General features: G+C 47.9%; 1 protein-coding gene across 2 annotated transcripts in view; it reads left to right on the top strand.

Moving 5' to 3' along the window:
- Positions 1-16,961, top strand: part of KCNH2 (potassium voltage-gated channel subfamily H member 2) — a 275,734-nt gene that overhangs the window by 90,742 nt on the left and 168,031 nt on the right. The gene's annotated exons all lie outside the window — the stretch shown is intronic.

The following is a 16,961-nucleotide window of genomic DNA, read 5'->3' as shown; positions in this document are numbered from 1 at the left end:
GTGTCTCTGGCAGTCGGTTCAGGTGGATTTCATAATTTCTCCCAGACAAGGAAATACGTTTTCTTTCATATTTATCATTGTTCTGCAGAGCCGCCATGAATTCAATAATACATTATAATCCGTTCCATCTGCCTGGTCACAGCCCGGCACCCTCCCCTGCTACCACCCCGTGCCATTCATCTTCGCCGTTCTTGCAGCATCTGATAATAGAGAAGCTGTCCTGTGATATGGAGAAACACGGCGGAGAAACTATATGAGTGCCAACGTACTGATCCAAAGGAACCACCGCCTTCATAAAAGGAGACGCACAATACCAGCCAGACACAACGTGGCCCAGGAAACCATCATAGAGAGAAATCTACCAACCCAATACAGACCAATCACCACGTGAGATATCTTGTATATAATACGCACTGTGTGTGACTATAAGTCCCAGCAATGGTATTGTATAGGGCCCATACATACACCCTGTACAAAGGGCATTCGGCCCTTGAGTAGGAACTGCTATTGACAAGGTTGGACCCTTAATGGTACTTCATACCAAATGTTGATTGAGAGCAGAGTGGAGAAGGGCGGGATTCGCCCTATGGAGTATTTCCTGCGATTTAATTTCCTCGCCTTGCACCACAGCATAAAGATAACTGAATCAGCTTGGCCCCCATCCTGCATAAATTCAACAGGCAGGTTGGTAAAGCCAGCAAGGGTCTGATGAGGTCAGAGTACCAGCTCCACCTTGGCCAGTTCAGGGTGCTGAGAATCACTATCTTGAAGGAGGTAAGGAAGGAGTTTCAGAGAAGGAAAGGTTTAGATCTGGTTGAACTGATCCTCCAAAATCACCAGAACATCCACTACCAAGGCTGAAGGTTTCCTAGACCTGGAGACAAACTTCCTCTCAAACTAAACACAACAACAAAGTCTACTTCTGGCTTCCTCCACCTACATTAGAGGTCTTGAAACGCATTGATGACTGGAGAAGTCGGTCTGCCAATTTTCACACATGAAATGTGTCAGGAAGCTGAAGTTCCACTCAAGCCAGAATCAGGTTGACTTCTGTTTGTGCTGCAAGACCTCTGATTCCTTCCCGATGGAAGCCACAGGGTAGCGTTGTCTGAATGAATCCTGGTCAGATAAAATGGCAACTGAAAGGTTAGGCACTGAAAGTAGACTGAAATCTCTCTGAGTTTCAGAAAACTGTTCAGGAGACAGGAATGTTTCGGCAACAAAGTCCCTTACACCGAGAGAATGTCCAGGACTCCTTCCCAGCCCCACATGCTGACAACTTTCCAGACAAGCTGAAGGGAGGGTTTTCTTGACTCCAGGCTATGGTGAGCTTGGTTTTGGGCGTGAGGTGCATGTGATAGTCCAGAAACTGACCTTTCCTGTCCCATTCTGCTTGAATGTTGAGTTGCATGGGTCTGGAGTCAACCTGGGCACATAGAATTGCTTCCAAAGAGGCCAACATTAAGCCAAGGACCCTCATGCAAAAATGTGGGGAAAGTTGGATCTTGGACTGTAGCATCAGAACATGGGAGTGTAGAATTTGTAGCTATTACTGCATGAAGAAGAGCCTGCATTAAAAAGTATCCAGAATAAGGCTTTCCTACTCCAAGCAAGTTGGTTTCCGCACTGGACTTCTGGGTCCACCTGCACAACTTCACCAGTTTGATGGACAATTACTGAGAGGGTCTGTGCCAGTTGGTCCTTCAGTAGACTGTCGTCTACGTATCTCACTATGAGAGCACTCTGAGAGCAAAGTGCAGGGGCTAGGACCTTGGTTAAACCCAGAGATGAAATGGACAGGCCAAAAAGAAGAGCAATAAATTGTGAATTTTGGATTGTGTGTATTGTAGAGTACATAGGTTGGTGTCATCCAGGTTTCTGACATACAGTTGTACTCAAAAATTTGCATCCCCTGACAGAAATGGTAAAACGTGGGCATTTATATTGAAGATATGACTGATCATGCCAAAAACTGTCTTTCATTTAAGGAACCCCACCCCCTGGAATGTTTGGCCATGGTAGAGACACACAAGGTGACACCCCCGGGTTACAATTGCAATTAAAGGTTAATTTCCCACATCTGTGGCTCTCTAAATCACAGTTAATGTCTGTGTATAAATAGTCAATGAGTTTGTTAGCTCTCACATGGATTCACTGAGCAGGCTAAATACAGAGCCATGGGAAGCAGAAAAGAACTGTCAAAAGACCTGCATAACTAGGTAATAGAACTTTATAAAGATGGAAAAGGATATAAAAAGATATCCAAAGCCTTGAATATGCCAGTCAGTGATGTTCCATCACTATATAAGAAGTGGAAAATTTGAGGATCTCTTGATATCAAGCCATGGTCAGGTAGACCAAGAAAGATTGTAGCGACAACTGCCAGAAGAATTGTTCAGGATACAAAGAAAAACCTCACAGGTAACCTCAGGAGAAATACAGGCAGCTCTGGAAAGAGACGGTGTGGTTGTTTCAAGGAACACAATACAACGATACTTGAACAAAAATTATCTACATGGTTTAGTTGCCAGAAAGAAGCTTTTACTTCACCAATGCCACAAAAAAGCCTGGTTACAAAATGGTTAACAGCAGCTTGACACGCCTCACAGCTTCTGGCACGCTGTAATGTGGAGTGACCAATGGAAAATAAAGCTTTACGGTCACAACCATCAGCGCTATGTTTAGTGAGGAAGAATACCATCGCCACTGTGAAGCATGGTGGTGGCTCACTGATGTTTTGGAGGGGGGTTGGACTCTAAAGGTACGTGGGGGGGGGGAGAATCATGTCAAAATTGATGGCAAGATGATTTCAGCATGTTATCAGAAAATACTGTTAGACAATTTGCATTCTTCTGCAGGAAAGCTGCTCATGGGATGCTCTTGGACTTTCCGTCAAGATAATGACCCCAAGCACAAGGCCAAGCTGACCCTAGGGTCGCCACCTTTTCTCCAGGCCAAACCCGAACACATTAGCGTCAAACTGAATTTTTATTTTTTTAAGGGGAAACACTGTGGTTTCCCGAAGCCTTACATAAGAGTCTGCAGAGCACCCCTATGTCACCAGCACCTTTCATCCATGATGTACCTTCCAGCTGCTGGGCTTCAAATGTCCCACCCACACATTGGGGAGGCACAGTTCGGTGAGAATAAATTGTCAGGGTTTCAGGTAGTCTGAAACCCGGACATATGATTTAAAACCCGGACTGAAAGGTGGCAACCCTAGCTGACCCTCCAGTGGTTACAGCAGAAAAATGTGAACGTTCTGGAGAGGCCATCACAGTCTCCTGACCTCATATCAACGAGCCGCTCTGGGGAGATTTCAAACGTGCGCTTCACCAAAGACCACCATAGACTCCACCTTCTATCAATAAAGAGGACCTCTCTCCACCTTCTATCACCGAGCCGCTCTGGGGAGATCTCAAACCTGCTCTTGATGAAAGACCACCAAAGACTTTGCATGACCAGGAGCCTGCTGCGGAGTGAAAAGGCTGAGTGTGGACAGAATACTAAAAAGGAACAATAGCCGCCTGTTTGTTTCCGATTTGGGGACACTCTGTTACTGTAGACCTGAGTTTAGGTTTTGGCTTGGATGAGCCGATGTTTTTCATGTTCTATGACTTGCTGTCCCCCCCTCCCGTGCAGAGTCTGGTTACGTATTACGTAGGCGTATGCGGATTCCCCGGAGATTTGTATGGAAGTGGAAGGCAGGGGATGCAGTTTGGGGATTAGAGCCGGGACTCTCTCTCCGTATTAAGGGATGAGGATGGACGATGACCCCCCCATGTCACATGTCAGCGGAGAGGCCTCCTGTCACCTCGGAGCTTGTTGAGGGATTTCTCCTTGTTAGGAAACATGTGGGGGGGATTATGGAGGATTACCTCCCCCTCCCTGAGTGCCGCTGAGCCAGGATTAGACTGCTGTTTGTGTATCCATCTCTTGTCACCCAATTAACCGTCATCCTGACACGTCAAACATCGGCAGAGAGGAGCTTGGCGGGATTAGACGCTGTGCGTCCCCGGCCTCCAGCTCCCATCTCCAGGAACCTTCCATGGCTGAGCTCCTCATAGCCGCACCATGGTTGGGCATCCACAAATGTGGCCCTCCAATAATTCTGAAGGGCCCCTTGTCATCTCACTCATAATCTTCTTTAGTAGAAACTTGTAGGAAAGTCATTATAATCATAAGGCAGCCGGTCTGTTGGTGGGATCAATCCCTACCGTGCAATAAAGAGAACCTCTCCCCACCTTCTATCAATAAAGAGGACCTCTCTCCACCTTCTATCAATAAAGAGGACCTCTCCCCACCTTCTATCAATAAAGAGGACCTCTCTCCACCTATCAATAAAGAGGACCTCTCTCCACCTTCTATCAATAAAGAGGACCTCTCTCCTCCTTCTATCAATAAAGAGGACCTCTCTCCACCTTCTATCAATAAAGAGGACCTCTCCCCACCTTCTATCAATAAAGAGGACCTCTCTCCTCCTTCTATCAATAAAGAGGACCTCTCTCCACCTTCCATCAATAAAGAGGACCTCTCCCCACCTTCTACCAATAAAGAGGACCTCTCTCCTCCTTCTACCAATAAAGAGGACCTCTCTCCACCTTCTATCAATAAAGAGGACCTCTCCCCACCTTCTATCAATAAAGAGGACCTCTCTCCACCTTCTACCAATAAAGAGGACCTCTCTCCTCCTTCTATCAATAAAGAGGACCTCTCTCCACCTTCTATCAATAAAGAGGACCTCTCTCCTCCTTCTACCAATAAAGAGGACCTCTCTCCTCCTTCTACCAATAAAGAGGACCTCTCCCCACCTTCTATCAATAAAGAGGACCTCTCCCCACCTTCTATCAATAAAGAGGACCTCTCTCCTCCTTCTATCAATAAAGAGGACCTCTCTCCTCCTTCCATCAATAAAGAGGACCTCTCTCCACCTTCATCAATAAAGAGGACCTCTCTCCACCTTCTACCAATAAAGAGGACCTCTCTCCTCCTTCTACCAATAAAGAGGACCTCTCTCCACCTTCTATCAATAAAGAGGACCTCTCTCCTCCTTCTACCAATAAAGAGGACCTCTCCCCACCTTCTATCAATAAAGAGGACCTCTCTCCACCTTCTACCAATAAAGAGGACCTCTCTCCTCCTTCTATCAATAAAGAGGACCTCTCTCCACCTTCTATCAATAAAGAGGACCTCTCTCCACCTTCTATCAATAAAGAGGACCTCTCTCCGCCTTCTACCAATAAAGAGGACCTCTCTCCTCCTTCTATCAATAAAGAGGACCTCTCTCCACCTTCTATCAATAAAGAGGACCTCTCTCCTCCTTCTACCAATAAAGAGGACCTCTCCCCACCTTCTACCAATAAAGAGGACCTCTCTCCACCTTCTATCAATAAAGAGGACCTCTCTCCACCTTCTATCAATAAAGAGGACCTCTCTCCACCTTCTACCAATAAAGAGGACCTCTCTCCACCTTCTATCAATAAAGAGGACCTCTCTCCACCTTCTATCAATAAAGAGGACCTCTCTCCTCCTTCTACCAATAAAGAGGACCTCTCTCCTCCTTCTACCAATAAAGAGGACCTCTCTCCACCTTCTATCAATAAAGAGGACCTCTCTCCTCCTTCTACCAATAAAGAGGACCTCTCTCCACCTTCTATCAATAAAGAGGACCTCTCTCCACCTTCTATCAATAAAGAGGACCTCTCTCCTCCTTCCATCAATAAAGAGGACCTCTCTCCACCTTCTACCAATAAAGAGGACCTCTCTCCTCCTTCTACCAATAAAGAGGACCTCTCTCCACCTTCTATCAATAAAGAGGACCTCTCTCCACCTTCATCAATAAAGAGGACCTCTCTCCACCTTCTACCAATAAAGAGGACCTCTCTCCACCTTCATCAATAAAGAGGACCTCTCTCCTCCTTCCATCAATAAAGAGGACCTCTCTCCACCTTCTACCAATAAAGAGGACCTCTCTCCTCCTTCTACCAATAAAGAGGACCTCTCTCCACCTTCATCAATAAAGAGGACCTCTCCCCACCTTCTATCAATAAAGAGGACCTCTCTCCTCCTTCTATCAATAAAGAGGACCTCTCTCCGCCTTCTACCAATAAAGAGGACCTCTCTCCACCTTCTACCAATAAAGAGGACCTCTCTCCACCTTCTACCAATAAAGAGGACCTCTCCCCACCTCCTATCAATAAAGAGGACCTCTCTCCACCTTCTATCAATAAAGAGGACCTCTCTCCGCCTTCTACCAATAAAGAGGACCTCTCTCCACCTTCTACCAATAAAGAGGACCTCTCTCCACCTTCTATCAATAAAGAGGACCTCTCCCCACCTTCTATCGATAAAGAGGACCTCTCCCCACCTTCTATCAATAAAGAGGACCTCTCTCCGCCTTCTACCAATAAAGAGGACCTCTCTCCACCTTCTACCAATAAAGAGGACCTCTCCCCACCTTCTATCAATAAAGAGGACCTCTCTCCACCTTCTACCAATAAAGAGGACCTCTCTCCACCTTCTACCAATAAAGAGGACCTCTCTCCACCTTCTATCAATAAAGAGGACCTCTCTCCACCTTCTACCAATAAAGAGGACCTCTCTCCACCTTCTATCAATAAAGAGGACCTCTCTCCACCTTCTATCAATAAAGAGGACCTCTCTCCTCCTTCTATCAATAAAGAGGACCTCTCCCCACCTTCATCAATAAAGAGGACCTCTCTCCACCTTCTATCAATAAAGAGGACCTCTCTCCACCTTCTATCAATAAAGAGGACCTCTCTCCTCCTATCAATAAAGAGGACCTCTCTCCACCTTCTATCAATAAAGAGGACCTCTCTCCTCCTATCAATAAAGAGGACCTCTCTCCTCCTATCAATAAAGAGGACCTCTCTCCTCCTATCAATAAAGAGGACCTCTCTCCACATTCTATCAATAAAGAGGACCTCTCTCCCCACCTTCTATCGATAAAGAGCCGTCCTGAGCTCCGCTCAGTGGCTGTGCCTGGGCTGGGATGATGTCATCAGTCAGCTGCAGGCAGGAGGAAACATTTCCTCTGTCTCCCCTCCCCCAGTGATCAGACTGTACATTGTAGCTTTGTAATCAGTCACAAGGTGAAAGGCTGCAGCAGGGGCTGATTTGTGTCACACATTTGTGAAGACAGCCAAGAACTGCACAGGCACCAGGGTTTGCATGATTGCATCATCTCTGAGCCACAATCTCAGTCCAAGAAGTAGATAATGACCCTGGATGATGCCTGAACAAAGATGGTGCTGTCTGGGAATTTTGGTATACTCAGAGTTCTCTAGGGATAGATATGGAGGAAGTCACGGCTCCAGGGACTCACTAGCAGGAAACTAGAAGGAGATTTAAAGAAGTAATTTAGAACTGCTGGGACTTGTAGTTCTGTATTGACTGTGTGCTGCTAACTAAACACGGGACTTCTGGGACTTGTAGTTCCTTATTGGCTGTGGGCTGGTAGTTGGACACTGGGACTGCTGCGACTTGTAGTTCTATATTGGCCGCGTGCTGGTAGTTGGATACTGGGACTTCTGGGACTTGTAGTTCTGTATTGGATGTATGCTGCTATCAGGATGCTGAGACTTGTAGTTCTGTACTAGCTGTGTGCTGGTAGTTGGATACGGGGGTTGATGGAACTTGTAGTTCTGTATTGGCCGCATGCAGGTAGTTGGACCTTGGGATTGCTGGGACTTGTAGTTCCTTAGTGGCTGTGTACTGGTAGTTAGACACTGGGATTGCTGGGACCTGTAGTTCTGTATTAGCTGTGTACTGGTAGTTGGATACTGGGATTCCTGGGACTTGTAGTTCTGTATCGGCTGTGTGCTGCTATCAGGATGCTGAGACTTGTAGTTCCTTATTGCCTGTATGCTGGTTATTGGACACTGAGACTGCTGGGACTTGTACAATAGTTCTGTATTGACTGTGTGCTGGTAGGTGGACATTGGGACTGCTGGGACTTGTAGTTCCTTATTGGCTGGGTATTGGTAGTTGGACACTGGGACTGCTGGGAATTGTAGTTCCATATTGGCTGTGTGCTGGTAGTTGGATACTGGGAATTTCTGGGATTTGTAGTTCCATATTGGCTGTGTGCTGGTAGGTGGACACTGGGATTCCTGGGACTTTTAGTTCTGTATTTGTCACGTGCTGGTAATTGGACACTGGAACTGCTGGGACTTGTAGTTCCTTATTGACTGGGTACTGGTAGGTGGACACTGGGACTGCTGGGACTTGTAGTTCCATATTGGCTGTGTACTGGTAGTTGTACACTGGGGCTGCTGAGACTTGTAGTTCCATATTGGCTGTGTGCTGGTAGTTGGACACTGGGACTGCTGGGACTTTTGGTGCTCCCCTGCCACAAGTGTAACCATTGGTGGAGTTGGTGGCACCCCCTGGATTCCTGTTCTGGGAATTGCTGGGTGGAGTGGGGAAGGATTAGAACCCTTGTCAGAGTTTGACTATCTGGGTCTCGGTTAGAGAGATTTCCCTCCACTTCCTGTCCGGTGACACCACAAGTCCCAGCAATCCCAGCGTATAATAATTCCTCTGACCATACGCTTTCAGTTGGAGAACGGTTATGCTGAGAGTCGTCTTTGTCGTCACGCGCTCGCTCTTCGCGGCGTATCGGGGAAACTGTCTGCCGGTTGAGTTGATCCATAATAGCGTCTGAAAGCCTTTGCGTACAATCCGCTTTATAGGAAACAGAGGAGTAAGCACCGCAGGTGGGGGGCGGGGGCGAGCGGGAGACGCGTTAGAAATAGAACTCGCGCTGAGGCTTTACGAGGATCCTTTCAGAGAATTGCTGCGGCAGCACTTTGCGGAATGCGCGGCTGTGATCCCTCGGAGAATGGGAACTTTCATTGTATCTGGATGAGGTTCTCCCGTACCTCTCGTTTTATTCAAACCAGCCGAATCTCCATCTCCGCCTCTTCCCGCTAAAAAAAACACATTAGTCAGCGTTATCATGGCGGCCTCAAATCTTCTTGTTATCAGATCATTGGGATGAGTGAGGCCGCATTACATCGCATCGCCTGGCAGAATGGAGAAACACCATTGATGCCTCTGAACCACCATTGAGGGCTTTGTACATTACGTACCCGGCACCACTGTCTCCCCAGAATAGGTGAAGGGCCGGTCATACGGGTCTGGTCGTGGCGTCCCATGATGACATTGAACACTTGTGTATGACGAGCGATTCAGCTTCATGCTGTCTTTCTACTCGGCAGGTCTTCTACTATGTGCTCCATGTCTACTACTGTGTGTCCCGGTCTTCTGCCGAGTGCCCCAGGTCTCCTGATAGGTGCATTGGATCTTCTACCTGTCCAACTTCTACTGAGCACCCAATATCTCCTATTGCATGCTTCTGGTCTTCTTCTTTGTATCCTGGCTTTCTGCTGAGTACCCCAGGTCTCCTTCTGAGTGTCTGGATCTTATATTGAGTACCCCAGGTCTCTTGATTGGTGCACTGAGTCTTCTTCTTCCTGTCCCACTTCTACTGAGCACCACAGGTCTCCTATTGAATGCTTTGAGCCTTTTTCTTAGTTACCTGGGCCTTCTTCTTGAGTGCCCTGAGACTTTTGGTGACCAAATCAGCTCTTCTGTTGGACGTTCAAGGTCTTCTACTGAGTGCCCCAGGTCTTCTATTCAGTGTCTCGGGTCTTCTAATGAGTGTCCCATGTCTTTGTCTGGGTATTCCTAGGTGTTCTGCTGGGTGCCATATATCTTCTAATCAGTGCCCTAGATCTTCTACTTCGGGTCTTTTACTTTTGCTGAAAGCCCAGACTCTGATGTTAAATGATCAAAGTGTTCTACTGAACGCTCCAGATCTTTTTCTGAGTGTCTGGATCTTATATTGAGTGTCACAGGTCTTCTACTGAGTGCCCCAGCATCTTCTACCTGTCCAACTTCAACTGAGCACCCAATATCTCCTATTGCGTGCTTCAGGTCTTCTTCTTCGTACCCTGGGTTTCTACTGAGTACCCCAGGTCTTCTTCTAAATGTCTGGATCTAATATTGAGTGCCCCAGGTCTCCTGATTGGTGCACTGAGTCTTCTTCTTCCTGTCCCACTTCTACTGAGCACCACAGGTCTCCTATTGAATGCTTTGAGCCTTTTTCTTAGTTACTTGGGCCTTCTTCTTGAGTGCCCTGAGACTTTTGGTGGCCAACCCAGCTCTTCTGTTGAACGTTAAGGGTCTTCTATTGAGTGCCCCAGGTCTTCTTTTGAGTAACTCGGGTCTTCTAATGAGTGTCCCATATCTATGTCTGGGTATCCTAGGTGTTCTGCTGGGTGCCATATGTCTTCTAATAGGTGCACTAGATCTTCTACTGAGGGTGATTTTAATTTTGCTGAAAGCCCAGACTCTGATGGTAAATTATCAAAGTTTTCTGCTGAAAGCTCCAGATCTTCTTCTGAGTGTCTGGATCTTATATTGAGTGTCACAGGTCTTCTACTGAATGCCCCAGATGTTCTGCTAAGTGCCTGCAGTTTTCCACTAGGTGCCCCATGTGTTATATTGAGTGCCTCTGGTCTTCCACTAAGTGAGCTTGGTGTTTTTCTGGGGGCTCCAAGCATTCTGCTGAGTGCCAATGGGTTGTCTACTAGGTGACCTGGGTCTTCTGCTGAGTGCACTAGGTCTCCTTCTGCATGTTCTCCTGCATTCCAATGCCTTCTTCTGAGTGCCCTGGTCCCAGATGTTCTGCTAAGTGCCTGAAGTCCTCTATGAAGTGCCCTAGGTGTACCACTAGTTGCCCCAGGTCTAATATTGAGTGCTTCTGGTCTTTTACTAAGTTCCTTGGGTCTGCTGAGTGCACTGGGTCTTCTGAATATCCCACATGCCTTCATCTAAGTTCCAAGGCCTTCTACTGAATTCCCCTCATCTTCATCTAAGTGCCCCTGGTGTTCTGCTAAGTGCCCAAGGTCTACTATGTGTCTCAGGTCTGCTGATGAATTCTTCTTTTATTTGCCCTGCTTCTAATGAGTACCCCAGGTCACCTATTGCATGCTTTGGGTCTTCCTCTTAGTCACTGGGTCTTCAACTGAATGTTCTGGGTGTTCTTCTGAGTTCCATTGCCCTCTACTGAGTGCCCTCTACTGAGTTCTGCTTAGTGCCCTAGGTCCTCTACTAAGTGCCTCTGGTCTCCTGATAAGTGCACTGGAACTTCTTTTAACTGTCCCACTTCTACTGAGTACCCCAGATGTTCTGCTGAGTGTCTGAAGTCTTTTACCAGGGGCCCTGGTAAAATGACTGCCTCTGGTCTTCCACTAGGTGAACTTGATGTTTTCTGGGTGCTCCAAATGTTCCACTAAGTGCCAATGGGTTGTCTACTAGGTGCCCCGGGTCTTCTGCTGAGTGTTCTAGGTCGTCTTATGAATGTTCTTCCGCCTTATAAGGCCTTCAACTGAGTGCCCCTGGCCCCAGATATTCTGCTAAGTGCCTGAAGTCATAGTAAGTGCCCAAGATCTTCCACTAGGTGCCCCAGGTCTAATATTGAGTGCTTCTGGTCTATCACTAAGTGCCCTGGGTCTGCCGAGTGCCCTGAGTCTGCCGAGTGCCCTGGGTCTGCCGAGTGCCCTGGGTCTGTTGAGTGCAATGGGTGTTTTTCTAAATATCCCACGTGTCTTCTTCTGAGTTTCAAGGCCTTCTACTGAGTTTCCCTCCTCTTTATCTAAGTGCCCCTGGTGTTCTGCTAAGTGCCCAAGGTCTACTATGTGTCCCAGGGCTGCTGATAAGTGCACTGGAACTTTTTAACTGTCCTGCTTCTACTGAGTACCTCAGGTCACATATTACATGCTTTGGGCCTTTTTCTTAGTCACTTGGGTCTTCTGCTGAATGTTCCAGGTCTTCTGAGTTCCAAGGACTGAGTGCCCCTGATGTTTTGCCTATTGCCCTAGGTCAGTGATGGCGAACCTTGGCACCCCCAGATGTTTTGGAATTTCATTTCCCATGATGCTCATGCACTCTGCAGTGTAGGTAGGCATCATTGGAAATGTAGTTCCAAAACATCTGGGGTGCCAAGGTTCCCCATCACTGCCCTAGGTCCTCTACTATGTGCCCATGGTCTCCTGATAAGTGCACTGGAACTTCTTTTAACTATCCATCTTCTACTGAGTACCTCAGGTCTCCTATTGGGTGCTTTGGGTCTTTTTCTGTGCCCTGAGATCTTTTGCTGAGCGCCCCGACTCTCCTGTTGAATGCTCAGTCTTCTGCTCAGTGCCCTGGGTCTTCCTCTGAATGTCCCGGGTTGTTCTTTGAGTTCAAAGGCCTTCTACCGACTGCCCCTGGTCTTCATCTGATTGCCCCTGGTCTTCATCTGACTGCCCCTGGTCTTCATCTGACTGCCCCTGGTCTTCATCTGACTGCCCCAGGTCTTCATCTAAATGACCCTGGTCTTTATCGGAGTGCCCCTGGTACTCTGCTTGATGCCCTATGTCCTCTACTACATGCCCCAAGTCTTCTACTAGGTGCCCCTGGTCTTCATCTGAGTGCCCCTGGTCTTCATCTGAGTGCCCCTGGTCTTCATCTGAGTGCCCCTGGTCTTCATCTGAGTGCCCCTGGTCTTCATCTGAGTGCCCCTGGTCTTTATCTGAGTGCCCCTGGTCTTTATCTGAGTTCCCCTGGTGCTCTGCTTGGTGCCCTAGGTCCTCTACTACGTGCCCCAGGTCTTCTACTATGTGCCCCAGATCTTCTACTAGGTGCCCCTGGTACTCTGTTTGGTGCCCTAGGTCCTCTACTAGGTGCCCCTGGTTGAAATATCTTTTTTTGGGGTGAACTGTTTGTTTATAAATGTCTATTTATTTTGGCGGGGGAAGGAGCAGGCAAATAATTAAACCTTCTGTTTACCATGGAACGTTTGCTTCAGCTGCTCAAGGAAGTGGATTGGATTTATATACAAATACATTGTGAAAGGTTAAGGTCTCATGGACATGGATGCTTAGCAGCTGCGATGTGCTGAGGCATAAAATCCCTGGCACTTTGCGGTGCCCGGGGAGCCGCATGTGTTCTGTACAGCCGCCAGAGAAAGTGAATAGCTTTATGCGGCTGTGCTGGTGGAAACGCTTGTGGCTTTTGCATTGGCATTTACTCACACATGGGCACATGTTACTTCTCCCCAAACACTTCACACGGGAATTCTGTGTCCTTACCCTTTTTTTTTTTGTGTTTTTGTTTCTTTTTTTATGCTGTGAATTATTATTTGAGATCAACAGTATGAGACGATAACACGAGCCCCACCTGTGCAAACATTGCTGTTATGTCCCCTTTTTCTTCTTATTTTCAAAATTAAAACAAAGAAAAATAAAAACATTTTTAAATGCTTTTGTCTTATTTTTGGGGAATTTATTGTGATGCAATACATAATTATGGTCATTGTTTTTTTTTTCAAAACAGTGAGGTTTATTGAAATTTTGGTACAATACAAAAATAAACCGTGCATTGAAACTGCAATCAGGTTCATAACACATTGGGGTACAAAAATACAAATATACAAAATGATCAGCACCGAGAGACAGAACAGACATAGTAAAAAACAAAACAGTAGTCAGTGGCTCTCCGTCGATCCAACCCTCGAACAGAAAATATTGATTTACCAGGGGCGGTCAACATAGAATAGTTACCCACTGCATTACCGAGCCGTATCAGGGCACTGCACCCATTTGTCCCAAATCTTGTTGAACTTCTGAGGGCACCCCCTATGTTTATATAAAAGTTTATGAAATGGGATGACACTATTAACCTCCTTAATCCACAAACCTAGAGTAGGAGGAGTAGATCTCATCCACCTCCTGGCTATCAGTTTACGTACTATAAACAAAGTTTCCTGAAGAAATATGACAGTGGATTTGGGCATTTCTCCATCTGGGTAAACCCCCAGGAGACACTCCTTAGGGGAGAGTTGCAGAGGAGACCCCATCTTGTCATGGAGGAATGTGACTACTTGTTGCCATAAAGTCTGTAATTGGGGACAGCTCCACAGGAGATGAAAGAAGGAGGCGTCAGGGTCTCCACACATAGGACAAGAAGGGACCAAGTCAGGGTGATATTTGGACAGTCTAAGTGGGGTGAGATAAGCCTGGTGTATTATAAAGGTCTGAGTTAGGCGATCCGACAGTTTTGGCGACACTCTGCGGCACGTCTCCAGGGCATCCTCCCATTCCTCATCCTCCATGGCCCCCACACTGCGCTCCCAGCGGGTCTTAAGTGCAAAAGCCAAGGTGGTCGAGGAAGGTGTGTGAAGTTCAGAGTAGAACATGGAAATAAGGTGACTGGGTGCTGTACTTTTAACAATCTCAAGGGTGGTAACCGATTCTAGCTCAGGAGGGCCATCAGGGAATTGAGATCTATAGGCATGGGAGAGCTGTAAGTATCTGTAGTGCATGGGGCCCTGGATCGCAAACTGGTCCTGCAAGGCCTCGTAAGACCGCAGACCAGTGGTCGTGGAGATATGGCTAAGGAGAAGAATACCCCTCCCGCTCCATATCGACAGGTCAGGGATGGAAAGGAACTCGCGTAATGCGCTGTTATGCCACAGAGGGGTGAATGTGTGAAATGGAGGGCACCGAAGCCTGGACGCTACCACCTCCCAGATCCGACAATAGTGGTATAGAAGAGATCTGGGGCACAAGGGCTCCGGCGAGCCCCTGACACCCCTAAGGATAACTAGGAGGGGGTCCCCGAGGGGATGAGCCCACCCAGGGCAGAGCAGGGTCAAAAAACGTTCTCTATCCGTTTTATCTATGTGAAAGAACTGGGACAACTGAGCTGCCAGATAGTACAGATTAAAATCCGGCAGGGCCAATCCCCCTAGGTTTGTAGGATTCTTGAGTTTGCGCCAGGAGATCTTGTGCCGGTTAGCACCCCAAACAAAGGTCTTGAGGAGTGATTCCATCTGCTTAAACAGCTTGAGTGGCAGGTAAATAGGAGAGTGCCATACAACATAAAGTATTTTGGGAAGGAGAATCATTTTAATTAAATTGACTCTACCCATCACTCCCAGAGGTAATTTGGACCATACTTGAATTTTAGCCTTAAGCAGAGGGAACAGGGGTTGAACGTTATCCGGGACATAATCTGCTGAGTTAGCTGTCACTTGAATCCCTAAGTATTTAATGCGGGATACACATTGTAGGGCTGGGCTTGCGGGGGTGATTGCCTGTGGGCTCTCGTCAAGCGGGAGAATTTGTGACTTATCCCAGTTTATCTGAAAACCGGAGAATCGTCCATACCGTTCAATTAAAGAAAGGGCCGTGAGTAGGGATTCCCGAGAGTCTTCCAAATATAACAAAGTGTCATCTGCATACATGCTGATCTTCTCCTCCAACGGTCCCTTACGTAGACCTCGAATCCCGGGATGTGCTCTAATGGCCATCGCCAGAGGTTCCGCGGCCAGGGCATACAGCAGGGGGGAGAGGGGGCACCCCTGTCGAGTGCCACGGGATAAAGGGAAGGCGGTCGACTGCCAGCCATTTGCCAGGACCCTAGCTACCGGGGCGCTATATAGAAGTTTGACCCACTTAATAAAATTAGGTCCAAAGCCGTACCGGTCCAGACAGGTCCACAGAAACGGCCACTCTACCGAGTCAAATGCTTTAGCCGTGTCCAATGAGACCACCACCCTGCCACCCATGCCGTCGTGCCGTGCCTGGAGATTCATAAATAACCGGCGAAGGTTAAATGAGGTGTTCCTCCCAGGCATGAACCCGGCCTGGTCCGAGTGTATGAGTGAAAGGATCACCTTGTTAAGGCGGAGGGATAAAATTTTCGCAAGGATTTTAGTGTCTACTGGGAGCAAAGAGATGGGACGGTAAGACTCTGGGGCGTGTACATCCTTGCCCGGCTTGGGAATGAGCACAATTAGCGCCTCCCGCATAGAAGGGGGTAGGGTTGCATCTTTGAATAGAGATTGAAACAAAGCCAATAATTTAGGAGAAAGGAGTTCCGAATATTGGGAGAAAAATTCAATCGGGAGGCCGTCCAGGCCGGGGGCCTTAGACCTAGGGAACTTGGACACGGCTGCTGCAATCTCTTCCACAGAGATGGGTGCCTCGAGGGTCGCCAACTGGTCGGGTGTCAAAGTGGGAAAGTCAACAGAGTCCAAAAAGTCGTGCATGTCAGTGCAGTCAGCGGGAGCCCTAGAGGTGTAAAGAGTACTAAAAAATGAGCGGAAACACTGTGTCACCGCAGCAGGATCAGCGATCTCATTACCCAGGTCATCCTTCAAAGTAATAACTACCGGGGGCCTATCCTCACAATGAACTAAGTATGCGAGGAGTTTCCCCGCCCGCTCACCATGTGCAAACAGATTCTGCTTCTGAAAAAACATCTTAGATTTCGCCCTCTCGTAGTCAAGTTGGGAAAGGACTTTAGAGGTCAATTTATACTGAGATTCACGTGCCGGAGTCGGGTCCCCCATAAAGGCCTGTTCAGCTTCAATTAGATTTGTCGTTGCCCTGGAGATCTCCTCGGCAGCCCGCGCTCTAACAGCCTTGATTTTGGAAATCATAGTGGATCTGGCGAACAGTTTAAACGCCTCCCACACCGCAGCCGGGGAGGCAGTGCCCTCATTGTCAGAAAAGAATTGTGTCCAGGTCCCCTCAATGTCGTTCCCATCCGACACCAAGGGGAGCCAGGCGGGATTCAGGCGCCAGGCCGGGGGAGGTCTATTGCAGGGCAAGGACAACAGTATCCAATAAGGGCAGTGATCAGACAGAGTCCGTGGGGCGAAGCCTGCCGTCAGTAACCTGGGGAGCAGGGTTCGAGACAGCAATATCAGGTCAATGCGTGACATAGAGTGGTGTGCAGCCGAAAAACAGGAGTACGCGCGCTGCGCGGGGTATTTGCTGCGCCAAGAGTCGGCCAAACCAAAGCTCTCCAACAATCGGGAGAACCTGGTCGGGGACGACCCCGGCGGCACCTGGGAGGCGCCACCGGACCTATCCAGACCCGAG

This window comes from Pelophylax lessonae (genome assembly GCF_965119305.1).
Source record: "Pelophylax lessonae genome assembly, chromosome: 5".
In the NCBI taxonomy this organism is placed as follows: domain Eukaryota; kingdom Metazoa; phylum Chordata; class Amphibia; order Anura; family Ranidae; genus Pelophylax; species Pelophylax lessonae.
The sequence above is the reverse complement of the archived record's forward strand: the minus strand, read 5'-3'. Positions and strand labels throughout refer to the sequence as shown.